This window comes from Mirounga leonina, unplaced genomic scaffold, assembly GCF_011800145.1.
Source record: "Mirounga leonina isolate KUSES-001 unplaced genomic scaffold, KU_Mleo_1.0 Mir_101664, whole genome shotgun sequence".
Taxonomy (NCBI): domain Eukaryota; kingdom Metazoa; phylum Chordata; class Mammalia; order Carnivora; family Phocidae; genus Mirounga; species Mirounga leonina.
In genome coordinates this window covers 20,517,299-20,542,795 of record NW_023270175.1, presented here as the reverse complement: position 1 = coordinate 20,542,795, position 25,497 = coordinate 20,517,299, and the positions used below count along the sequence as shown (strand labels likewise).

The 25,497-nt window shown below is 53.5% G+C and overlaps 1 protein-coding gene and 1 pseudogene across 4 annotated transcripts in view; one reads left to right on the top strand and one right to left on the bottom strand.

Moving 5' to 3' along the window:
- ELF4 (E74 like ETS transcription factor 4) overlaps positions 1-25,497 on the top strand; it is a 43,446-nt gene that overhangs the window by 6,161 nt on the left and 11,788 nt on the right. Inside the window, exon 1 of one of the 4 annotated variants that reach the window (XM_035008551.1) lies at positions 2,083-2,325. The exons of 1 other annotated variant lie outside the window; for it this stretch is intronic. The gene's annotated coding sequence lies outside the window, so the exon portion shown is untranslated. Of the gene's footprint in view, positions 1-2,082; positions 2,326-2,562; positions 2,640-25,497 lie in introns of those variants that run through there. 2 more of the 4 variants (XM_035008525.1, XM_035008534.1) reach the window with 2 other exon arrangements.
- On the bottom strand, positions 16,322-16,791 carry LOC118012962 (annotated as a pseudogene).

The window sequence follows — 25,497 nt, the reverse complement described above, 5'->3', positions numbered from 1 at the left end:
TTTCTTTCTTTCTTTCTTTCTTTCTTTCTTTCTTTCTTTCTTTCTTTCTTTCTTTCTTTCTTTCCTTTCTTTCTTTCTTTCTTTCTTTCTTTCTTTCTTTCTTACTTTCTTTCTTTCTTTCTGTTTGTTTTTTTGTTTTGAGAGGGATAGCAGGGGAGGGGCAGAGAATCTTAAGCAGGCTTCATGCTCAGCGAGGAGCCGAGCGGACGCAGGGCTCGATCTCACGACTCTGAGATCAGGACCTGAACCAAAATCAAGAGCCGCATGCTTAAATGACTGAGCCACCCAGGCGCCCAATCACCATAGCCATTCAATGTAGGTTCTTATTATCCCCAACTTAAAAATAAGGTAAGTGAAGCTCAGAGAGTTTAAGTGACTTGCCCAAAGACACACAGCTGGTAAATGGTGCAGCTGGAATAGGAAACTAGGTCTGTCTGATGTTAGGGACCATTGAACTCTTAGCAAGATTTTGGAAAAGTATATGTGTTTGTATCTATTAGTGAGTCTCAAGGTCAAGATAAAGGGAGCTTAGGGATGGCTGGGACCTACCACGATTTCAAGAGGGGAGCCTCATGGACAAGAGACCAGCAGAGAATGGTGTGGCTCCAGGATCAGGAATCCCCTGAGGAAAGCATGGCCACTTAGAAAAGAAAAAAAAAAAATGGAAATCTTCTCTTGGGGCTTATTTCAGGGACTTGGCTATAGGTAGGCAAGAGATCTCAAGGGCCAGTGCCCCAGTCCAGCCCCTAGGTTTTTCCCCAGAAACCTATAATCTGCAGCTGCCTTCACTGTCATCATCCACCACCATTCCTGTCCCCCAGTCTTGTGCCAGGGACCATCCTTTCCCAAGGCTGGGGAAGCAGGCAGATGCTGGTGGTTGAGCAGGTCCCTGAACTTCAGGCCCTTTGGCCACCCCTGCCCTTCAGAGAGCCTTCCTCCTCTGGGGCCCCTTCAGCTTTCCTGCTTTCTGCCGAGGAGCTGCCAGGGCTGAGGCTTGGATGGGCCCTTCCTCCAGACCATGCAGAACCATAAGAAGTGACTATTTCCAGCCATCTCCCTCATAGATCCTCCTAGCTGTGGGACCCGGTGGAGTGTGGGGGCTTGTATGGATGCCGAGGCAGGTCAGAGAAGGTAAGGGGGATATAGAATGGGAGACTGGGGTTCATATGGATGCCCCAAGCAGGGCAGCTTGGCTTTGGAGAGAAGGGGGGCACGAGCTTTTTCCCAGCACCCCAACTCTGGCTGCCTCTGCACCTGCTGTGGCAGTCCCGCTCCCCCCCCACCCCAGCCCTTCCCCTAATTCATATCTGCCTGGTCTCCCCCACCAGAAGCCCTAGGCTCGACTTCCCTAAGAAGTCCCCCAAACTCTCCAGTCACCCCCAAGCACACGATGAGGCATTTGGCCCAGGATTCCGCAGTGTTTGGCATCTAGCTCCTGAATTGTATCCTCTGGGCATCTCCCGGCCTCACCACCCGCTCCTCCCGCCCTCGTCCTCCCGTCAGGTCCGCACACAGCAGGCGCTCAATGATCTGGAGTGCAAGGGTGTGGGCCAAAGGCGTCAAGCCAGTGGCGTGTGCAGGCCGAAGGGGGTGGACATAGCCATCCAGGGTCCCCGGGGAATAGAGTTCTCCCCGAGGCATTGTGTGGGGGCTTCCCGCCGGGAAGGGCCCCCACGGGGAGCGGAGAGCCCCGGCCCCGCCGCGTGCTAGCGGACTGAGGGGCGCGGGCCAAGAAAGGGGTGCGCGACGTGGGCTCTGCAGGGGCCCTGCTCTCGCGGTCCCCGGGGGCGAGCGAGCCGCGAGGGGAAGGAGAGGCCGCGCGGGCCCCTGGCACGGCTCCCCCTGCCGTGCTGGCGACCGCGGCGGGCCGGGGGTGGAGGGGCGCTGTTTCCACCAAGACGCCTCGTCCCTCCCTCGCTCCCTCACCCACCCCGCCCGCCCGCCCCGTGGTCCCTCCCGTCGGTCCCTCCCTCCGGCTCTTCCCTCCCTCCCGCCCTGCCTCCTTCGCGCCCGCCCCAGCCGCCGCCTGCGGGGACGTGTGTGTCTCTAGTGCAATTTCCCCTTTCGCTCGGGTGTCTCAGTGCAGGGCTCCGCCGGCTCGCGCCCCCTCCCCGGGCGCCCCCGCCGCCCCCTCCCTCGGCGTGGCCCTCCCCGGCAGCCACCCAGGTCCCCCCCGCACTCCACCCCGCCCCCCGGAGTCGTTTTATCGGGGCGCCGCCGTCTCACCTGGTATTTGCATCTCGCCCTCCAACTTGCCATTGGCGGCGCGACGTGTGGGAGAGCCCTGCGCCTCGCCCGCCCGGACCAGCCTGCCCCGGCGCCGAGGTGAGTCACGGGCGCGGGGCCGCGGGGGCAGGCGGGCAGAGAGGAAAGAGGGAGGGAAGGAGGGAGGGGGACGGTGGCCCCGGCGGCCGCGGGGACCGACCGGGCGCCACGCTCAACTTCCACTTCTCCTTTCGCCGGCGCCGAGGTCCCGGCGCCACTGGCCCGGCCCGGCTTCTGAGGGGCGGAGGCGGGCTGGGCGGTGGGGAGGGGGGGGAGGGCGGGAGGCAGCTGGGGACCCTCGCCTGGGCCCCCGGAGCGGGGAGGAGACCGCAGCGACCGACCCCAGCCCGGCGATCGAGCCCACTCGGCCTCAGGTACGTCGATGGCGCCGGTTCTTCGAGCCTTCGGGGACCTCGAGAAGTTTGCCTGAGGGCGGGATCGGGGACGCTGGGGCCCCGGCGTGTCGGGGTTGGGGGCCCAGGGAATGGTGGGAGAGCCGCGGCGTGTTGAGTCCCGCCCTTGCCTCGCCCCACCGCGTGTGTGTTGGGGAACCCGCGCTTCTGAGCCGGGGTTAGAAACGGAATCGAATTCCCGAGCCAGGGTGGGAAGCCAGTTTTCCCGCGCCCCGGGCCGCGGGGGTTCCGTGACGGGGCCGATCGTGACGGAAGGCCCCCAAAAGCTCGGTGCTCGAGGGCGGGAGGTCAGACCGTGCGGTGGCGGGGCAGCCAGATTGATCGGGCGGCCCCTAGCGCCTCCGGGGCCAGGAGCCTTAGTGTAAAGTACACACTCACTAGTGTAAAGCACACACTCACTAGTGTAAAGCACGCGCGCGCGCACACACCCACCCACCCACCCACCCCTATGACTTGGATAATTGGATCGCCAAAATAGAGACCTCTTGGCAGGGGCCAGAGTTCCCGTGTGAGCAAGACGCCAGCCTTCCCGCTCCCGCGTTCCCGCTCTCCCGGTTTCTCCCGCCACTCGGTTCCCTCCTCTGCTGCCGGCGAGGGGATTGAGTGGCCGCACAGCGCGGGGTGCCCTGCCGCCAGCGCCTTGCTTTGGGGAACTGCGGCGGCGGTGTCCGCTTTACGAATTTCTCGTCCCTCCACCGCACCCTGACTCTGCTGCCCTCTCCTCAGGACTGTGTGTAGGGACATGGCCTTCCTGACCAGAGTCACCTCCTGACCCCTTGGTACCTCCGCTCAGCCAGGTTCTCCCTGGCTGCCCCCCCACCCCCGCCGTGGGATTTGATGGCAGTTTGATTCCTGCCCCTCATCCCTATGCTCGAGATAGAGGCCTGTCTGGTCCTGCAGCTTCTTCTGGTTAATGTTTGACAGTTCATTGTGGCTAATCATTTTAATTAGCTCTTAAAGTGGGGAGGAACAGTTAACCTTGGACTTCTCGATTTTGGCCTGGTGGGGCCTCAGATGGGAGGAGTGCTAGGGAGGTGGGGAGGTAGGAGCGGAAGTGAGGTCACCACCCCAGGGCCTGAGCCACCGCTGCTTGGCCCCAACAGCTGGTGGGCACGCCCATCGGGGACTCACCCCCTGCAAGCTGACCCCTGGCCTGAGTGCCAGGTTGGAGAGGGGTGAAGGGAACAGATCTAGCTCTCCCCTTGCGGGGAGACCAGACACTTTGGCACTAAAAATGCCTAGGGCACACGTATGCCCGGTAAGAATGCAAATCCCTCTTCGCAGTTAGTTACACAGGGTTTTACCGGTTAGAAGGCACTTTCTCAACCATTGATTCAGTGGACCCAGAGCAGAAACAGCCTAGCGGGGGAGCTGTCTTGAGTTAAGTGAAAGACTTAACTATCTTGGAGGACTTGTTATCCTGGCCCGTGTGGGGAAGAGGATGCCTTGCATGTGGTTGTTTCTGGGGCTGGGTTCTGTTCAAAGCCTGGGATGTTGGGGGGGGGGGGGCTGTTGAGCAGGCTCCACGTTGCCACCCTCACCCAGGCTCTAGCTGTGAGCCGAAGGAGTGGCTTGTTTGCAGCTATGTCTGGCATTCCTCCCACTGCTGCACTGTTTGCTCCGTCGTTGCTCAGGAACTGGCGCCCACCCCTGGACAAGCTGGGGGCCTGAAATCTGCTCTCCCCCTGACTGGTGCAAAGTGGTGGTACAGTGGCTTCTGTCTTCTCTGTCCTATGTTGGGATCTAAAAATGAGGGTGTTGTGGTCTGTCATTCATAGGCCTGATTAATAGACTATCCAAAATGCCCCTGGCCTGCAAAATTCAGGGCTTTTGTCTCTGAAGAGGCCCAGCCAGGCGCAGGCTGAGGGGATTGCTTTCCCAGGGAAATCCCTGCTCCTAAGCTTGGCCTTGGGCCTTGCCGCGCCCCCCACCCCCACCCCCAACTTTCTCATTTTACCTTCCATCCCTAGATCCAGACTGTCTGGGTCTAAAACCCAGCTTTGTTATTTACTAGCTATGTGATCCCAGGCAGTTGTATGCCTCAGTTTCCCCATTTGTCAAATGAGCCCTACCTCATAAGGTTGCTCCGAAGATCAAATACATCAATAAACATAAGTTGTTTATTAGAAGAGTATATGGCACATAGTGAGCACGAACCAGCATTATGGTATTATCTTAATACAGGGCCTAAAACTCATTCCACTCAACAAACGTTTGCCAAGAGCCAGTCCCCATAGCAGGCATCAGTGAAGTGGCAGTGAGAAAATACGGAGGTGAAGAAGATGCCACATGCCTTTCAGGATTGTGTATAGCTTCTGTTGTAGGCCAGAGTTGGGGTTCAGGGTGTGGGAGGGAGCCAGGGAGAGCGTCTAGGTCATCTATATAAATAACCATAATTCGAAGCCAGGCTGGAATACTTGAGCTAGTGTGGGGAGCCAGGCATCCCAGACTTGGAGACTTCTCCTTGCCTGGGGACCCCAGCGGGGTTCTGGTCTGGATGCACCTTCTGAACTGCTTTGGGAATTGGATGAATGACGGGGAAAGGGAGAGACCTGCTTCCTTCATGGGCTGCAAATGGCATGATTGGGTTGGGTCCCAGGGCAGGACAGCATTACTTAGTGCCACCCCCCAAACACCCCTCTAGCCCTCTGACACACCCCCACCACCTCCCGGAGGTTCCCTGCTGAGCTGGGAAGGGCTTAGGGCAGCCTTCTCTTCTCAAGCTTGGGCCTGACCCCAGCCTCGGCTTGGTTATCTCTCCAGGATTTCTAAGCTGCAAAGAGGTTTCTGGCTTCACTGCCAATTTATTCCCTTTGTGGTTCTCAGACTGAAAACTAGTTCTGCAGGGGAGAAAGGAAACTCATCCGAGGTACCCAGAATCCCATGGGCACTTTCCTAGAGGTCAGGGGCTTTTCTCATCAACACCAACCTGCCTGCAAATCTCTGGCCGCTGAGCCTCACATGGCCGGTAATCGTGGCCTCGCCAGTAATGCCCTCTAGCTCGGGCCCCAGTGCTGGTTGCCAAGGAACTGCTGGTCGGGGTGCTCGTTGAGGGTTCTGACCTCACAGGGGCTGCTGAGTTTCAATTCAACAGCCATTTATTAACACCTACTGTGTGCCCAACCTGTGCTAGGCACTGTGGAGGAGACGAGCGAAGGAGGTGGTGGGGGAAAGATGACTAAGACACTGAAACAATCAGAGGCGAGGACAGGCAGCCAGGTCAGTGGCTGGTCAGGTGCTAATTGTGCTCCTCGGAGCAGGGGCCAGAGGCGGCCAGGGCTCTGAGGTCGGCAGCTGGAGGGAGGGGGGGAAGCCTTTGTGAGGGCCGAGCTCGAGCTAGACCTTGAAGGGAGGGGGGGTGGGGCTGCGCGGGGGAGATTTGGCTGGGCCGAAAAGGGAGAAAAGACGCCTTTCTCTGTCTTCCCTGGCCACAGACTGACCTTCGAAGCCTGGATAATTGTTTGGCAAATGCATGTCACATAAAAGACCAGGTCAGCCAGTGTGGGTGGCTCAGAGCAAACCCCCCAATCTCCACTCCAGGAGATAGAAAGTGGCCGGCCTGGACCAGGAGCCCAGGGAGCCCAGCGTGTATTGATAAGACACAAAGGGTAGGCAGGCTTCCCTGCCACCCAAGCTGAGGGGATTTCATTTTGAGCTCCCCACCCCCACCAACACACACACACACACACACAGGCCCTGGGGGAGGCGGGTAGAGAGAGGGGAAGAGAGGTAGAGGGCACCAAAGGGACAGGAAAACCGACACACCAGTGGTGTTCACAGCGGGCATGGGTGGTTGGATCCCACCTTTCCCCAGGGGTCTGGGATTCCTCTGAAAGCCAGGAGGTTCAGGTGAAGGACAGAGATTTTCATTTCTTCAGTGGGAACCCAAGAGTCTCGACAGTCCCACTGTTTCTGTCCAGACCACCCAGGCAAGGGCAAGGACTAGCCATGTATTTGTTCTGCTGCTTCTGTGTCTCCCATGGCTGAGTGGAGAGGGGAACTGGGCTCTTGTTGCGTTTAACTGGAGCAAAACACCCAAACACACACATATCCTCCCCTCCCCCGCATCAGTTTTCCTCTCTCACTGCCCTCTTTCCCTGCCCCCTCCCCAGCACGTTGCAACACCACAGGGACACACCAGAGTGCCCTGGCTTCTTGGCTGGGGAATCACGTCCTAAGGTGAATTTTTTGGCAGAGACCCCAGCCTTCTATAGGAGGAGAAGGAGGCTCAGAGAAAGGTGTCTCATGCAGGAGGTTCTGCAAGGGAAAGTGCTGGAACATTTCTTAAACCAAGAGGAAGAAAGAGGTTAAGCAGCTTGCCCAGGTTGAGCAAGCTTGGCCTTAGGTTCCCACCTTCCTGAGGGACCATTTTATTGTCCCACTGCTGGTACTCCCTGCTTCTCAGTCCATCTGCCCTTCCTCAAGCTTCCTTTCCTCTTCCAGTCTAACCTAATATCCTTCCAGAGAAGTGCGTTGTCTAGAAGGGTGCGGGGGGGCGGAGTACAGGCTGTGTTCTCACTGCAGACCTACTGCTTACTGACTGTGTGAGTATGGGCTAGTCACTTAACCGCGCTGGGTTCCCGTGCCCACCTCACAGGGTCGCAAGGAGGATTAAACGAGAGACTGCACGTAGGGCACTCCGCATGGTGCCGGGCGCACAGTTACCGCCCCACGGGGCTAGCTGTTGTGATGCCCGTGGCTGTTCTTGCTGTCACTTCCCTTCATACACCCTTGGCTTTGCCAACTCCAGGGATCAACTGCTTCTCTGGCAGCGTTGGCACGGCCTGCCGTACCCATTCCTGAAACTGAGAGGGAGATTTTCCTTATCTTCCTGCTAACGCTTTGTTAAGTCTGCCCCCACACAGGAGAAGGAGGGGACCCGGAAGAAGTGTGTGTGGAATAGTCTTTCCAAGTGGCAGGCTTAGAAAGTGGTGCTGTGAAGAGCAAAACTCAAGTCCTTAATGTTTTTATTAACATTGCCATCTTTATCTCTTCGCCACTCTCATCTTTTTTTTTTTTTTTTTTAGATTTTATTTATTTATTTGAGAGAGAGACAGACAGAGATAGTGAGAAGAGAGCATGAGCAGGGAGGAGAGAGAGAAGCAGACTCCCGCTGAGCAGGGAGCCCGATGTGAGACTCGATCCCAGGACCCTGGGATCATGACCTGAGCCGAAGGCAGACGCTTAACCAACTGAGCCACCCAGGCACCCCACCACTCTCATCTTGAGTATCATTTGCTGCAGGAATAAGAAGTTGGTTCCTTTGAGAGAAGGCCTCATGTTGTACCCCTGGCAAGAATTTAGCAACCATTGGTCTGTTATTACTCTGCTGAGTGTAGAATTCTAGGAGCCAACTGACCAGCCACTTCTCACTTTCTCTGTCCTTTTACTAGAATTAGATGATGCGTCCATTCTGGGCCAATGCCCAGAGGCATTGGGTTGGAGCTGGGGCACTGCGTTTGCCCAGACGAGTTCCCGGGGGCTGTGCGCCATCCCCATTCGAGGCCTCCCTGAAAGTACTTTGGAGGTTCCATCTGCTATCAGATGGCTTGTGTTTGCCCAGGAAAAACTGGACCACCCATGGACCACCCCTGAGCCACTTCACTCAGTCCCTTGGTCTCCTCCCCTCAGGTTAGAACTGCTAGGCCTTGGGGGATGGGAGAGTGGGCAATTAGTCTTAACCTCCCCAAATTCCCGATGACCTGATAGCAAGGAGGTACTTAAACATAGATTTAGGAGATAATTTGTCTTTTTCCCATAATGCCCCCAGAGGATAAAAGAAGCTAGTTCAGCTTTACTGGTTCTGTGAGAATCCATGCACAGAAAACACCTATCTCATTACATTAGCTGACCACTTTCTTGGTTCCACACTGATGAAAAACAGAACAAAACAAAACAAAACAAAAACCACCACAGCAGGCCCAGCCTCCTGCTCTGAAGGATCTAAACCCAATTCTAGAGCTGTATGTAGTAATACACATGCACTTAGCCCCATAGTGGGCTATTTGCATATTGTAATGTGGTTACCATTGTAATGATAATTAGCACCTCTATCACGGTACCTAATTATCCTTTCTTTCTAGTGATTAAAGAGCAATTCAAGACTGGGATTAAGAGACTCTATAGCAAGTTTGATGATTATAATACAATATTGTTAGCTATATTTACTATTCCGTTTATTAGAGCTCTAGGGCTTATTTACTACTCATTGTAATAGTTTGCATTTTCTAGAGTTTTATATAATGGAATCATATACCATGTACTCTCTTTTTGTATGGCTTCTTTCATTCGACATATTTAAGATCCGTCCATGTTGTTATATACATCCATATTTCATTCCTTTTTATTGCTAGGTAGCATTCCATTGTATGGAGATACCACACATTATTTATTCATCAGTTGATGGACATTTGGTGGCTTCCCCCCACCCCATGTTTGGCTATTACAAACAAAGCTGCTATGAACATCTGTGTACAAATCTTTCCATAGCTATATATGTCCTTCTCTCTTGGTTAAATACCTAGGAGTGGGAATAGCTGAATCATACAATAGTTGTAGGTTCAACTTTTTAAGAAACTGTCAAACTGTTTTTCCAAAGTGGTTGTACTATTTTACATTCCCACCAGTAGTGTGTGAGTTCCAGTTACTCCGCGTCCTCACCAATACTTGGTGAGTCTTTCTAATTTTAGCCCTTGTAATTGATGTGCAGTGGTATCTCATTGTGGTTTTAATTTGTCCTTCCCTAATGATGTACTTACTTGTCACCAATATATCTTCTTTGGTGAGGTATCTGTTTAAATAATTTGCCCATTTTTAAATTGATTTGTTTGTTTTTCTTGTTGAGTTTTGAGGGTTCTTTATATATTCTGGATACAAGACCTTTATCAGATGATACGTGCTTTGTAAAGGTTTTCTCTGAGTCTGTGGCTTGCCTTTTCATTCTCTTCATAGTGTCTTTTGAGGAGCAGAAGATTTTAATATCAATGAAGCCCAGCTAATCAATTTTTACTTTTATGGATCATACTTTTTACTTTTATGGATCATACTTTTGGTATGGTAAAAGATACATACTGTTAGGGATCATACTTTTGGGCTAGGTGAAGAGCCTAGCCCAGGGTCACAAATAACTTGTCTTATGTTTTCTTTTATAAGTTTTATAGTTTTAGGCTTTACATTTTGGTCTTTGATCCATTTTGAGTTAATTTTTCTATATAACGAGAGGTGTGAATTCACATTCATTTTTTTCTTTTTACATATGGATATCCATTTATTCTAGTACCGTTGGATGGAAAAGCTATTGTTAGGCTCCTGCAGTTGTCCTTATATATGTGGGCTTATTTCTGGACTCTATATTCTGTTTTAAGATTTTATTTATTTATTTGAGAGAGAGAGAGAGCGAGCGAGAGAGAGTACATGAGCAGGAGCAGAGGGAGAGGGAGAAGCAAGCTCCCTGCTGAGCAGGAAGGCCGATGTGGGGCTTGATCCCAGGTGGGATCATGTCCTGAGCAGAAGGCAGACGCTTAACCGACTGAGCTACCCAGGCGCCCCTGTTCTCTCTCTTTTTTTTAAGATTTTATTTATTTATTTAGTTGAAAGAGAGCGAGTGAGCGCACACGTGCATGAATGGGGGGGAGGGGCAAAGGGAGAGGCGAGGGAGAAGCAGGAGAGCCCAAGGTAGGGCTCTATCCCAGGACCCTGGGATCATGACCTGAGCCGAAGGCAGACATTTAAGGGACTGAGCCACCCAGGCACCCTTCTATATTCTGTTCTGCTGATTGATCTGTTTATCTTTCCACCAATGCCAATTTTTTTGATTACTGTAACTTTATAATCATTTTTTTTCTTAAGAGTTTATTTATTTATTTGGCAGAGAGAGACACAGTGAGAGAGGGAACACAAGCAGGGGGAGGGGGAGAGGGAGAAGCAGACTCCCTGCTGAGCAGGGAGCCCGACACGGGGCTCGATCCCAGGACCCTGGGATCATGACCTGAGCCGAGGGCAGACGCTTAACGACTGAGCCACCCAGGTGCCCCACTTTATAATCATTTTTGAAAACAGGTGGTGCTAGCCCTCCAACTTTCTTTTTTTCAAAGTTATTTTTGCCTATTTTAATTCCTTTGCAATTTCATATGAGTTTTAGAATAATATCCTTTTCTTTTAATACTCGAATTTATCCTATTTACAATAATTGTTATAACAGATATGTTTGGCTGTGCTTTTGTGATCTTTTTTTATAATCATGGGTGACCCTGATGTAACTGTCACTTTAGCAGATGCTTTATCTTTTCATTGATATTCTTCAGCTAAAGAGTTCCATAAGTTTACAAACTTATGTATTTGCAAAATAAGACTATTTATTATTTGCCCTTCATTTATGAGCCATGTTTGGTGACTGGGTCCATGATTATCTGCTCTGTACATCATTTTTATAGATGCCAGTTATATCCCTTTCCAACCTTTTCTGTCTAAACAACATAACACCTCTTTTTTAAAAAGCTTGTCTTCGGGGCATCTGGATGGCTCATTCGGTTAAGCATCTGACTTCAGCTCGGGTCATGATCTCGGGGTGTTGGGATCAAGCCCCGCGCCGGGCTCTGTGCTCAGCAGGGAGTCTGCTTGTCTCTCTGCCTCTCCCCCCGCTGGTGCTCTCCCCCTCTCTCTCAAATAAATAAATAAAATCTTTAAAAAAAATAAAGAGCTTTTCTTCATATAGTTACCATCACACCCCCATTCTTTTTTCTTTAAAGATTTTTTTTTTTTTTTCCAGAGAGTGAGTGTGTGAGCACACAAGCCGGGGGCGGGGGTGTGGGAGAGGGAGAGGAATTGAGAATCCCAAGCAGGACTCGCTGCTGAGCATAGAGCCAGTCCCGGGGCTTGATCGCAAGACCCTGAGATCATGACCCTAGCCTAAATCAAGAGTCAGACTCCTAACCAACTGAGCCACCCAGGCACTCCACACACCCTATTCTTCTGAATCATTTTAGGTCTTAGACCTGATCCAGAATCATGAAATCTTTCCCGAGACTCCAGTGATCAGATCAGCACCTAATATTCCCAGGGTGGAAACACTGTGGTTTTGTACAAAGAGAGATGACCTGATTGATCATCAACCACCTTCTCGATGCAGCTTGGAATAAATGACTCTAGCTGGTATATGTTTCCCCAAACAGAGACAGGGAGCAAGAGAGGTCAAGTAGTGTTTGAGGCTGGGGACCTTTGTCCCCCAACTCCATCCCTATCCCCACCCTTAGACTGTAGCCTTAAAGATCTGTCAGCACCTGGGAGGGCAGGCATTCTTTGTACATTGTCATCATCTCTATCTGCAGGCTATGGGGACAGGAATGAGGTGCCTTGGTCGCATGGATTTGACTGCCTGTTGGGCAGACAAGATACACACATGAAATAATTAAAGAGCAGTTCAAGCCTGTGTGGCATTAAGAGATCTTGTGGTCGAATTTGGGCTCTCAGCACTTAGAAAAGGGGGCTCCATAGGTGTGCACTCTACTTACCAGGGTGTAACCAGTTCAAGGGGTCTGGGGACCTTGGTTGGGACCTCGCTGGATGGGCATTATTTGATTAACCCAAACAGAGCAGCGAGGGCATGGCTGGCCTGAGAAACTCCTGAATGAGGCTGGAATGTTCCCTCAGGGGACCATGAGGAGACCACTGGGCTTCAAGCCCAGGCTTGAGTTGGGAAATCCTGGGAAACAAGGCGGAGTAGGTAGGGTGGGGTCAGCCTGTGAAGGACCTTTGGAAACCAAGCAGATGAGTTTGGACTGGAAAGCTTTGCCGAGTACAGCTGGTGTGGCCACAGCCGTAGATCTGAATGTGTGCCCTGGGGTAGGAGTTGGCGCCAGCTCAAAGGCTGAGGGAGGGGCTAGGCAGAGGCATGGCCACGACGGCAACTCCATCTTCCTCACACCCAGTCGGTGGACTTTCTGCTGCGCCGCGCCTAGTTGTTAGCTTTTCCAAGGCTTTCACGTCCACGCCATACAGCTTCCTAACGGCCTACGGGCAGGGGGAGTAGGTGGTGCGGGCCAGATCGCCCCATGGCGAACGGTGTGAGGGGAGGCAGAACCACTGAGAAATACCCACCTGGCTCACCTACCTACTGGTCTGCCCCACTGTTGCCCCGGAGCCACTCTCTAGACTAAGGCAGGGTAGCTCCAGATGGCCTTTCTCAATGAAAATGTGTTAGGATAGAAGTGACACATTAACCTAATATCACCCACTAACACATTAACACTAAATGGTTTGTGATTTTTCAGAGTGGTGGGGAAGTCATTCCTGGGGAGATGGGATGGTGGCCTGTGGTGTCCTGGCTGCTACTAGGGTCAGTCAGAAGAGCTCTGGGTAGCATGAGGTCTGTAGTGGAGAAGGGGACAGGAGGCCCAAGGCTGTGAGAGCCATGTGACTGGGCATGCCTGTGGTTACATAGCCCATTAAGGGCAAAATTGCCTTAGCAGAGGTTTTCCAAACTTGCCCACCCAAGTGCCCCAGACTATTGATTTATATCCTAGAGGCCTAGAAGGACACAGTCTCGTAAATTTCTTTGAAGTATGGCATTTTATCATAAGTGTGAATGTTGCAGTCTACCGCCTAAATATATTTTCATTGATTTATCAGCAAACAACATGGAAGCTCCTGAAAGATGCACTGGGTTGGGACTGTGGCTTTGATTCCTGCTGTGTGGCTGGGTCAGCTTTAGCAAGCAGGCCCTGTCCCTGTGAGACCTGCTTCTGGACAGGTCAGAACTTACAGTTTCGGGATCTTCGCCCGAAGTGCTGGAAGGCAAGTCCGTCACCTGCAGCGTGTTCATTTGCCTGCTGTCCCCATCCCTGTCCCGCTCCTTCGTTCAAATTTACTTGATGGAAAAATCTAAGCCTTTGTGTCCCCAGGGAAAGTCGTTGGACTTGCTCAGTGGTTAGCTCTGGCCTTATCCCAGCCTTTGGTGGGTGAGCAGATCCCAGGGTGGGATGGAGACAGTGTGGGGCTCATGAGACTCCGAAGTAGGCATGGATTAGCTGAGGCTGTGGTCACAGATTCCCTAGCCTTCCCTCCTCCACCATGCTCAGCCTGTGGCCCCTCATTTGGTCTCACCTTTAGCTTGGAGTGTTTACAGTACTCCCAGTTAGAAAAAAGAAAACCTGCCTGTGCTCTCAGAGCCTAGCATTGCCCCTGCTCATCTCTTGGTGGCTGAGAACAGAAGAGCCGTCAAGGCCTCCAGGCCAAAGTTATCCTCCTCAGTGACCCAAGCACCTCATTCCTGTCCCCATAGCCTGCAGATAGAGATGATGACAATGTACAAAGAATGCCTGCCCTCCCCCAGCTTGGGCAAAGTGGATAAAGCACTATGAATATTCAGGTTTCACTCTGGCAGGCAGCAAGCCTTCATCCACACCGCCCTGCCGGCCAGGGGTGCAATGGGGGGTTCCAGACTCCAGTGCCTGGAGTGACGAAACCACAGCAGGTAGGGCCCTGGGCAGGCTGTCTGGGCTGGGCGGGGCGGGGCAGCCGGCTGGGTGAGGCCCAGATTCCCCAAGCTGATAAGACAGCCTGTAAACACCCAGCAAGGGGAGGGGGCAGAGGGCAGGCGACCAGATGGCAGGAGAAGGGGGGAACCGGAGCCCAGGGCTAGCGGCAGGAAGTGGGGCTTGATGTGGAAACATCCTGTCCAGCGGGGGCTAGACCATTGGCCATCAGCGGTCACTCCCTCCACCAAGGAGGCAAGCTCAGCACAAGGTGGGGCTGCCTGGGCACCAGGCCGAGAACCTGGTTCCCCACATCTCCAAAGAACATGATTAATGGGTCTCTGTTATGGGTTATCCTACCACCTAACACTGCTGGTGGGGGGGAATCGGGACCAAGCTACCCCCCCCCCCCCATGGAGAAACTCAGCAGTGGACTTGTCTGAGAGAATCTGACTCTCACAGGGAAGTCCTGGTCACCGTTATCAGTGAGGAGCATCGATTGGAACGCCTAATTGTGTCCAGGACCTCCTGCAGCCGTCTGAGAAGAAGCACACATTTGACGCGCCGTTCTGTTTCATCTCGTAGTGCTTTCTAATTAGAACCTTAGAGGGTCAGAGCTCGTGCGTGGGGCCTTTAGCAAGGGAGCGCCAGACTCATTCGCTTAACTTTACAGACGGGGACACTGGGATCCAGAGAGGGGCACTTGGTGACGCTCATGGCAGACCTAAATTAAAGCCCCTGGTCTACAGCATTTTCCACTGCCTACCTACCCTGTTGCTTTAGGTCCCGCCACCAGCCCTCATGCATGGCTGGTTGGCCCTGCTTTGCACACTCGCCCAACCTCAGCATTTATCCTTGCTTAGGGTTGTGGGGAGGCTGATAGGAGGAAAGTGCCTCAAAATCAGAAGTCTGGAGTCTGGCCTGAACTGCTGTGTCAACTTGCACATGGCCTTGAGTGAGCTGCTGCCCCTCTCTGGGCCTCATTTTGTCTGTTTGTTTGTTTTAAGAAACAGTTTAATTAGGGGCACCTGGGTGGTTCAGTCGGTGAAGCGTCCAACTCTTGATTTCGGCTCAGGTCATGATCTCAGGGTTGTGAGATGGAGCCCCATGTCGGGCTCTGCGCTGGGTGTGGAGCCTGCTTAAGGATTCTCTCTCTCCCCCTCTGCCTCTGCCCCTGCCCCCCTCTCAAAATAAAAAAATAAAAATAATAATGAGCAACAGTTTAATTCGATTTAGTTCATTGCCATACAATTCAATTATACACTCAAAGTACACAATTCAGTGGCTTCATATATTCACAGAATTGTAGTTTCATCACCACAATCCTATAGAGTATTGTCATCACCCCATAAAGAGACTCTATACCCATTTTCTGCCAACATCTGGGCCTCGGTTATGAAGAGATATTTGCTACAGATGTATTTTCGGGAGAAAAAAACCCAGCAATATTGATTAGGTAGATGGACTAACCCAGCTTACCAGGAACTTAGATAGGAAGAGAACCTACCTCGAGGAGAATAGGGTGGGCCTGGTGATAAGCCCCTGGCCATGGGCCTTCCATCTATGAGGTGCTCAGGGCTGACTTTCCATAAATATTTGAATAAACATGTGCATCAATACCCTGAGATAAGAACCCAGACTTATATTATGTGTAAGCCAAGAGCAAGTGTATATTTATGGGGCAGGGCCATGACATGGCCACTCCAGGTCTGGATCCAGGAACTCTCTGGAAACAGTAGGCCCCTTGAGGTATAGGAATAGAGTCAGCGTCCTTCATCAACAGAGCTGGAAGCCTTCTATTCCACTTCCCCTTCCTCCATAGCTGGCCACAGGAGTTCAACTTGTCACCATTTTGGCGCAGACTTGGCCCAGGAAGTTAGGATTCACTTATTAGTGAATTAGGAGCTTTGGTTGGGATTGAAGCCCTGAAGGGGTGGGTCACAGACCTGGGAAGCTTTTGTTGAAGGAGCATCACAGAGGTCCTGAGCCTTCAGAGTTGTGTGCTGTGAGCAAGCCCTGAGCTCGGGATCTGAGCAAATGGGCACCAGCATGGGACAGTGGGAAAGGCACAGACTTTGAGATCGAAGGCACACAGTCTGGGTTTGAGTTCTGCCTCCTTTTTTTTGACTGGGAAAATGGCTTTATTTTTCTGGTGTGGGCGGATGTCTAGTCTTAGAAGTTGAGGAGTTGCTTCTTGGTGCTGGCGGCCTTGCTGACCTTAAGCACGTTGAAGAGCACAGTCTTTCAGAAGGCCTGGCACTCACCTGCCCTGACAGTGTCACCAATCTGGAGGTCCCTGAAGCAGGAGACCGGTGTGCAGAACTGTTCTTGTGGCATCTCTTGGATGTACTTTCGGGTGTAAGGGGAGTAGTCACGGTGGATGACAGTGGTCTCTGCATCTTCATTGTGGTCACCGTGCCAGACAGAATCTGCCCTCGGATGGAGACATTAGCAGTATAGGGCCATTTCTTGTCAGCATAGGTGCCCTTAGTGGCCTCCTTGGGCATCTTGTAGCCCAGACCAATGTTTTTGTAATGTCGCGGGAGTCTGTTCTTGTCAGTTTCTTGAAGCAGGACCCTCTGCTTATGTTGGAAGACGGTCAGCTGCTTTCGGTAGGCACCCTCCGTCCAAATGTCCGCCATCTCACCCACCGCCCGAGAAAAGGTCTGCCTCCATTCTTGACGGGCCATGTGACCTTGGTCACGTTACCTAATCTTTTCTGAGCCTCGCTTCTGCTGTTTTTAAAACGGAACTATTAAAACAGGATTATTACCAAAAGAGATTTCACTGAAAACGAAGTTCAGAGAGCGTAGTAGTTGGAACTAAACCTAGGTTCGAACCCCAGCTCTGACGAGCTACTTTGTAAGAATTAAAGGAGCTAACCCCACAGCTCATACCCAACAAGTGTAAATCCCTGCCACCTTCCCTCTGTGCCACGCTGTCACCCTGTAATTTTTACCGTTTGGCCCTTTTCCCCAGGTGCAGAGGGAACAACTTGAAGTGCTATCAGAGGGCACAAAAGAAAATCTTACCCACATTTACACAATACCCACACCCCTCTGCTCCTCCCCCAGTGGGCCCATGGCAAGGCCATAGTGTGCACCCGCCGTCCCAGGCCCACCACTAGCTCAGATCGGTGCCAACCCCACAAGCACTTGCCCTGAGCTGGCACTGATCTCAAGTGCTTGCACCCCTCCACCCGGGCTAGATGCACTTTCCAAACACGTGCCACCAGCTTTGAGTCAGGCTTGTAACCAAACCCTGGCCCTGGGTTTGCACTGCAGATGTAGGGAGGGCCTGGCAGAAGCCCAGGTGCACATCCAGATGTTGTCTCCAAGGCTTCCTTGGCGTCCCCCATACCAGCTGTGAAGCAGGATTTACTCCAAATTGCAGGGGTGGAGAAGCAGGTTTGTGTGGGGCCCTGTCACTGGGGCACTGGGTCCTGTTTGCTCTGGTGGGGGGGTATGGAGGGAGAGGGGACAGGGAAAAGAGAGACTCTGTTCTCCTGACAGGAGGCCTGGCTGGGCAGGGCTCTCAGCCTAAGTCGCAAGAGGATGACCTCTCAGAACTGAGAGAGGTATCAAAACCATCTTCCCGTCCATTTTTTGTTGGCTCACCCAGTACCATCATGTCTAGGGGTCCCCTCAACTTCTCCTACTGCTGCTTGGACCTCATGGAACAATATAACCACAGGGGGACCAAAGAGACTGTGTCTATCCGGTACGAGGCCCCCATCCCAGGCATCAGGGCTTCTAGAACCATTATCATGTACTTGTAACCTGTCCTCAGGAGGACCGGCAGCTAGGCAGAGGTCCAGGGCCTCGGGCTTCTACTGCTCCTCTGACCCATCGCCTTGGGAAGGCCTGGCAGAGCTGGTCACATGCCTGCAGGATCCCTCATGGGCACATAGTCCCAGTGCTAGGAGCTCCACCTTGCAAGGGCAACTGGGAGGTATTTACAAGTGCAAGTCACCACACCGAATCAGGAGCAGCGATGGAATGTGATGGCTTCCTTTTCCATCGCTACCCTTGACCCACATGTACTATAATACTTTGTTCTCCATTGTTGTCTCTCTCCATTGGTGCCGGGGACAAAACTATGCAAAATTGTCAAGTGGCATTGATCTCAGTGTCACCTGCCCCTCCCAGTTAACCCTTACTGTCGGCCTGCTTTCCCCAGGCTCTTGCTTCAGCCCATCCGTCCATCCTAAGCCACCCGGGGCTGATCCAGTCTTTCATCCAGTCCCCGAAGGCCAGGCTCATTCTGCACCCGCCCCCTCAAGGTGATAGCTAGGGAAGGTGATAAACCCACTTCTCCTCATCCGCTAACAAGAGAGGCTTTGGCCGAGACAGCCCCAGCTCCCTCCCAGCCCCCACGCCCCCCCCAGCCCAAGCAGGCTGGCAGCGGAGCTGTTGGGGCGTCCCCTCGCGTACACAGCTGTCTCCTCAGCCTTCCTGTGAGGGATCCTCCCCGCCCTGCGCTCTCTGACCTGTGTGGGGCAGGGGCGGGGCGGGAGGGCCTGCAGGCCCTGAAGGGGAAACTGCTGAAACCCCTGGGACAGGAAGTGGCAGAGAGGGGCTGTTTCCTCTGGCAGAGCAGGGGTGCGGTGAGAGCTGGCCCTATCCCCTACTTGACTGCCTGTCTGCCGGGGCCCTGGGAGGCTGGGGAGAGCTGAGCACCCTTCTTGCCCTGGCTCCACCCCCACAAAAAAAATGGATGCTCCTGGCCCACCGGGTCGGAGGGGCGGGGCGGCGGGGGGGCTCTCAGAGGAAGCCATCTCTCTTTTGACAGGAGAGGACTTCAGAGAGAAGGGCAGACAGGTCAGCTAGAAGGGAAGGGTGGGGCAGGGCAGGTGAGTATGGGGTGAGGGGGGCCCACAGTGGCAGCGGAAAACCACAGCTGGGCAGGGGAGCCTTCCGTAAGTTCTTATTCTTACAGAAGATGATCAGGACCGTGTCTGCTCAAAACTGTGTGAGTTGGAAATGCAACAGATTGCTGACCCTGAATCATAGGGCTAGAAAGGACCTTAGACCATCCAGTCCAACTCCCTCACTGTGTAGCGGAGGAAACTGAGGCCCACGAAGCAGAAGTGACTTGCTCAAGGTCACACCATGGGCAGAGCCAGGGCCAGGATTTTCTTTCTCAGAAATGAACTTAATCTGTTCATACTGAAGGGGAGTGAAGCCTTTAGCCCAGGAGCCAGTAAACTTTTCCTGCAAAGAGATTGTAAATATTTTAGGCTTTGTGGCCCATATGGACCCTGTCACAGTAGCTCAACTTCTAATGCAAAAGCAGCCACAGACAATATGAAAACGAATGAGCGTAGCCACATTCCAATAAAACTTTATTTGTGGACACTGAAATCTGAACTTCGAATAATTCTCATGTGGCATGAAATATTATTCGTCTGCTTATTTTTTTCCTAATCATTAAAAAATGTAAAAGCCATTCTTGGCTCGTGGGCCATCCAAACAGATGGTGAGCTGGCTTTGGCATGCAGGCCCTAGTTTGCCAACCCGTACTTTAGTCTAAGAAGTCAATCTAAGGTGTCAGGAGGAGGGGGAGAGAATATACTTGGTGGGGAGGAAGCAGGTAAGGCTGTGAAAAGGAGGTGACATTCGCTTCAGATCTTGACCACTGTGTGGGAATTGGAGCTGCAGAAATTGGGGAAGGGCACAGCAGGCCTAGGGCATGGTGTGAACAAAGGCACGGAGGTGGGGAAGCTGCTGCAGAAGTTAAATGTGTTCTGCACGTGTGTGGCCTCATTGTTATTTGCCAGCCCTGGGTCTTTGGCTGCTGTCTGTTCTCACCAGAGGAAAGGGTTGGCTGTATTGAGGCTGCCCAGAGACAATGAGGAGGGGAAGAAGAAAGGTCGCCTGGGAGTCATAGCCACGGGCTGTGTGACCTTGGGCAAGTCATTTTTCCTCCCTTAGGAACCTGGTGTCTGCAGCTGGATGATGGGACGGAGAGATGCCATGATCTTTCAGGTCCCTTTTAACTTTGACATCCTGGGACTCTTGAGTCAGGAAGAGGCTTTGAGTAGTGTGGGTGAGGGGGAAGGAGGAACCCCAGGAGTCTGCGGTGACATCAGAGCTGAAGGTGCCCTCCCTGATAGGCTGTCTTTCCACTTCCGCCCTGCACCCTCCCCTCCATGAAGGCAACACCGGACTGCCCTTTGCTTTTGCTGGCCTGGGAAGTGGCCAGTGGTGGGGGCTGGGGGGGCATTTGGAAGGGGCACCCCAGCAGGCAGTGAACCCAGCCCCGCCCCTGCCGCCTGGGGGAGTCCCAGATCTGAGCAAGGAGCCTCTGCATCAGTTTCTAGGACACGGGCTGGCAGGGGCCTTGACAGAGAACACTGTCCCTTCAACAAAAGTTATCTGACTTAATATCCTGTTGGTGCCGAGTCACAGATTTCCCCAGCCTCTAAAAAAACCCACTAATGAATTTAATTAGTCTCTGGTCAGTGTTTCTGTTACCCTCCCTCCCCCCACCAATGGACGCAAGCAGGCCTTCCTGGGGGTAGGGGTGGGTGTGTGCTTTTCATTCATCACATGCCACTTTCTGCCACAGCTTTGTATCTGGGTTGCCAGCCTCACGGGCCCCTTTGGCCACTAAGGCCTGTAGAGGTCCCTCCTGCTGGTGGGGTGTGTGTGTGTGTAGCAAAATGACTCTCCAGGTCCTCTTTTTTCCACCTGGGTTTTTCAAGATAATCCCAACTTCAGAATGTCCAAGGTGAGCTCATCTTCTTGCCTTATTTCCTACCGCAATCACTTCATATCTTTTAACAGTCTTTACGGTAAGAACAGGCTCCACATCTCGGGGACGCTACAACTACTGTGTTACCCTAAACTCTGTCGTTTTATTCCCTCGGGGTGGCTCTGGGCTTCACCTCCTGGGTTCCAGCTGCCCCACTGGGTCTCCTTCCATCTACTCCACTCATACACTCAGACCAAACGGATCTGCCTAAAGAACTGCTTGCCTTAGGCCCCTCCCTTGCTCTAGAATCTCCAGGAACTCCCAGTAGCTGTCTATGTTAAGTTCAAATTCCACCACCTGGTGGATCTTGGGCACTTATCCAACTGATCTCCCTGACCTCCCAGCTAATCCCTGTCCCCCATAGCCAAGCTGGTTTCCTCTCTGTCCCAGGAGGTTTCTGGTTGTTGGTTATGTCCTCCCTCACCTTCTTCTCCATGTCCCTATCTTCCTGTCCATCCAGGTAAAGATATGCTGAACATTGGACGAGTGACTATAGTCAAAAGGACACAAATCAGACCAGGAAATTGAAAAACATGTTTGGGACGTAACAGAGAGTTTTCACCTACATTAACTCACTGGCCTTTTGTGACAACCCTTTGAACTAAGGAGGATGTCCCCATTTCACAGAGGAAGAAGGTGACCTGGCCAAACCCCAAGGCAAAGCTGGATCTTCTCTTGGGGAGGATCATGCCCTTATGATCTGCAGGGACTTCTGGGGTCCCCTCCTAAGCTGTAGCTGGCAACCCACCATACTGGGGTTCAGTAGCTGCTCTGGACTAGGCTTTGCCTTCTTTCCTGTAGTGTGTTCTCCTTGTCATTGGCCTGTCCTCCACTTCCCAGAAGGGCTTAGTGACTCTCTCAGCAGGTCCCTGGAGCGGTAGAGATGAGGATGTGGTGGCCACAGGCACCTCCAGGGGGTGCTCTTTTGGCTTTCTCAGGCAAGGCCCCTGGGAGTCAGGGCGGCTGGGGAAATAGGTTCACTTTGTCGGTAACCCTTCCCCCCTCCCCGACCATCCTCCCCTATTGGGGCTTCTGTAGAGCTCTTCTTGCCACATAACCACAACCCCAAGGGCTGGGGCGGGGTGAAGGTGATGAGGACTGGGAGCACCTCTCCAACCAAAGCGGCCTGCCCCTCTCCGCGGGGGGCCCCCCAGCCCCCGCCAGGAGCCAGCCCCTTCAAAACCAACAACTGGAAGCCTCCAGCCCCACCCCGTCTATGTTCTGGAGCCAAAGGGGGACTTCCGGGGGCTTCACGGGGCCCCAAGCCCCCTTTGCTCTCTGGGAGGTCACCTGAAACTCATCTTATGGATGAGTGATTTTTAATTTCCAAAGTGCTTTCCCACCACCATCTTCATTCACCCGAGACTCCCCAGTGAGCATCTGCTAAAGCTGGCTTAACCCTCAGCCCTCCCCCACTGTAAGGATGACAGAAACCACAGCCCAGAAAGAGGGCTGACTTTTCCAGGGTCTCACAGCTGGTTGGGATAGAGCCAGGAGAGGGCTTCCTTCCTCCTCCCTGCAAGCTGGGCAGTGCACACCGTGGGACAAGCTTACGGGTCTCCTGGAGAAAGGGGGGCGGGGACCTGCCACCTCCTGCAGCCCTAATCACCCCCTCCACTGGGACAGCTCAGGGCCTGGGAAGATAGAGGCCAGACTGGAGCACGAAAGGACAAGGGCAGTTGGAGATGAGCTCCCGCCTCCCTCACCATCGGAGTTGTGACAAGCCCTACACTGGAAGCAGGCAGTGACCCAGGGCCAAGGAAGGAAACTGGGTTTCTTGTAAATAAGCAAAGAGAAACCCCGACCAACAGAGCTTGCAAAACCTTTATTTTTTTCCTCCCTCTTCCTGATTTCTTCTCGAATGGAGGGGGTGGTGAAAAGAAAGGAATAGAGGAGAAGGAGCTGACAAAATAGTTGTGGCTGGGCCCCTTGGCTGGGCATCTGCTCCAGGAGGAGGGCTCTGCTCGCTGGTCGGGGTCAAGGCTGTGGGAGAGGCCGACGGACGGATTACTTCTGCTCCGTCCATGGCTACAGACTGGACCCCGGGGTCTGGCCCTCCGGCTCTTAAATACACACTGCTGGTCACGTGGGGCAGCATGCAAATCGGCCTCTGGATGACTATTAGCCAGAGGAGGGGCTGTTTTTAAGTAGAGGGTACAGCTGTTCCTGGGGTAGTTTCCATTTTGTTTGTGGTTGTGGGGGAGGGGCGGTGAGAGAGTGGGAAATGGCATGAAGGAAATTGTCACTTCCTTTCCAGAGAATTCCAGAAAGGTTTCATGGAGGCCTGGGTATTTCAGGAGTGAGGGCTGGCTCCGAGAGGATGAGGAACTGGAGAAGGAGAACTCTGCTTTGTGGCCTGGCTGACCATCCGGCCCCCATGTTTCCTGGCGTGCGTGAGATTGCCACGGGTGTTACTAGCAGTTCTGTGAGAGCCATTGGCTCAGCTGAACGGGCGTAGATTTTTTTTTTTTTAAGATTTTTTTTTTTTTTTTTTTATTCATGAGAGAGAGAGAGGCAGAGGCAGAGGGAGAAGCAGGCTCCCCGCGGAGCAGGGAGCCCGATGCGGGACTCGATCCCAGGACCCTGGGATCATGACCTGAGCTGAAGGCAGACGCTTAACTGACTGAGCCACCCAGGCGTCCCTGAACGGGCGTAGATTTAAACTCGCTCCACGGAGACTGTGGATGCGGCTTCCACATAGGGGCTGCTTCCTGTATGCAGAGGAGGCCCAGTGGGTGGGTGCTGGACACCGCTTGACGTGCTCCAGTGACAGCCCCAGAAAGGGTCTTGAAGGGGGCCCGACTGTGATGACGCAGAGAGTGGCCCAAACCACTTCTATTTTGCTCTTTTGGTTTTGAAATGCAGTCAGAACCACAGCGAGCCCGAGGTGTGCGTTTGCAGGCTGGGGATGTAGGCGCCGTCGCTTGCTTGCTCCCCCCTGTGGCACACATTCGCTCACACACGGTGTCCGGGGCCATCTGCTCTCCAGACGCCGTGCTTTCAGTGCAAGTAGGACAGGCCCTGGGAGCTAGGGATCCTGCCGTGGCCTCCAGGGGAGTGAAAGGAGTGGAGCTCTTGCCACCCTGGGAGCCGACTCCGACTGGAGCCAGCTGTGATCTGTACAGTGATGGGGCGGGTGGGGGCCTTCCCAGGCACGTCTGTCACTGAGCCAAGTGTCTGTGTGTACCCACCTAGCGCCCCGCTCACCGTCGAGGCAGTGTCGGGGGCTCTAGGCCACCGAAGCTGTGTCTCAGTGTGTCTGTAAGGACACCAGGGAGGAGCGCCCCTGGTGTGGGCCTCTCTGGCCTCCAGCAGGGCGGGCCTTCTGTGGTGGTGGTTTTTTGGGTTTCAGGTTCCTGGGAGAGGGAGGTTATTTTGAGGGACCTGGGAGGGGGTGGTTCGCTCCTCTGCCGGGGAGAGTGAGTGACATGCAAATGAGCGTCTCCCCACCTCTCACTTTCAAATCCTCAAACATCTGAGGGGGGAGGGGCAAAGCTTTCTGGACTGGAAGGTTCCATGGTGGGGCTGGGATGGGAGTTTTCTTAGCCTTGGCCAACAAACCTAGGACAGCTACTTCCCCCCTCACCCCAACCCCAGCTGGAGGCTGGCACTGGGACAGAACAGGACACCGGGCTCAGCCTTGGGTCCCGTGTGCAGCACCCTCGCAGTGCCCCCGGCCCTGGGTCAGCAGAACCTGCACCAACCAGGCCCTGAATTTAGGTACTTAGACATGTGGACACCGAAAGAATGCAGTTGGATTAGTCTCTTCTTTCAAAGCCCTCTGCATCGATGGCCCAGGTTTCCGTCCAGCACCGTGCGCGGGCGGCCTTCCCTCCCCCACCACCTCCATATACTGCGGCCGGCGCCGTTCCTTCCCGGGAAGCACAGGACTTTGGCTTTTCGGTGGCCGGGGTAGGGGGCAGCAGCGGTGGCAGCCCGTCCCAGCCCCCTCGCCGCGGCCCCGCTGGAGCCGGCGCTAGCTCCGCTTTGTCCTTCTTCTTCCCACGAAGGCAGGCGTGAAGGAGGAGGAGCCCAGGACGGAGCCTGTGGCGCTGCTGGCCCGGCCCGGGCAGCCCTCCGACACACAGAGGCCCTCGTGCACACATCCCCACGCTTGGGGCACATGAGCACAGCCTGCACACAAGTAAATCCGTGGTGTGTTCGCACACCCGCAGTGAGAACCCCCATCGTCGATTACAGTGCAAAACTGTACAGATGTAACACACACACAGCACACATTTCTCTCTCTCTCATAAGCCTGGGTGCACAACACCCACCCCACAACCAATGTACACGTGGATATATATTTTTTAGAGAGGCGGGAGAGGGAGAGAGACTCTTAAGCAGACTCCCTGCTGAGCACGGAGCCCGCCCTGCGGGGCTCTATCTCGCAGTCCTGAGATAGTGACCTGAGCCGAAATCAAGAGTCAGGTGCTTAACTGACTGAGCCACGCAGGCGCCCCACATGGATATACTTCTTGCCCAGAAAATACACCTCACTGGTACTGACTGACCAGTATCATTCATGCATTCGTTCGTTCATTCATTCATTAGTTCATTCATGTGTTTGTTCTGCAAACATAAATCGAGTC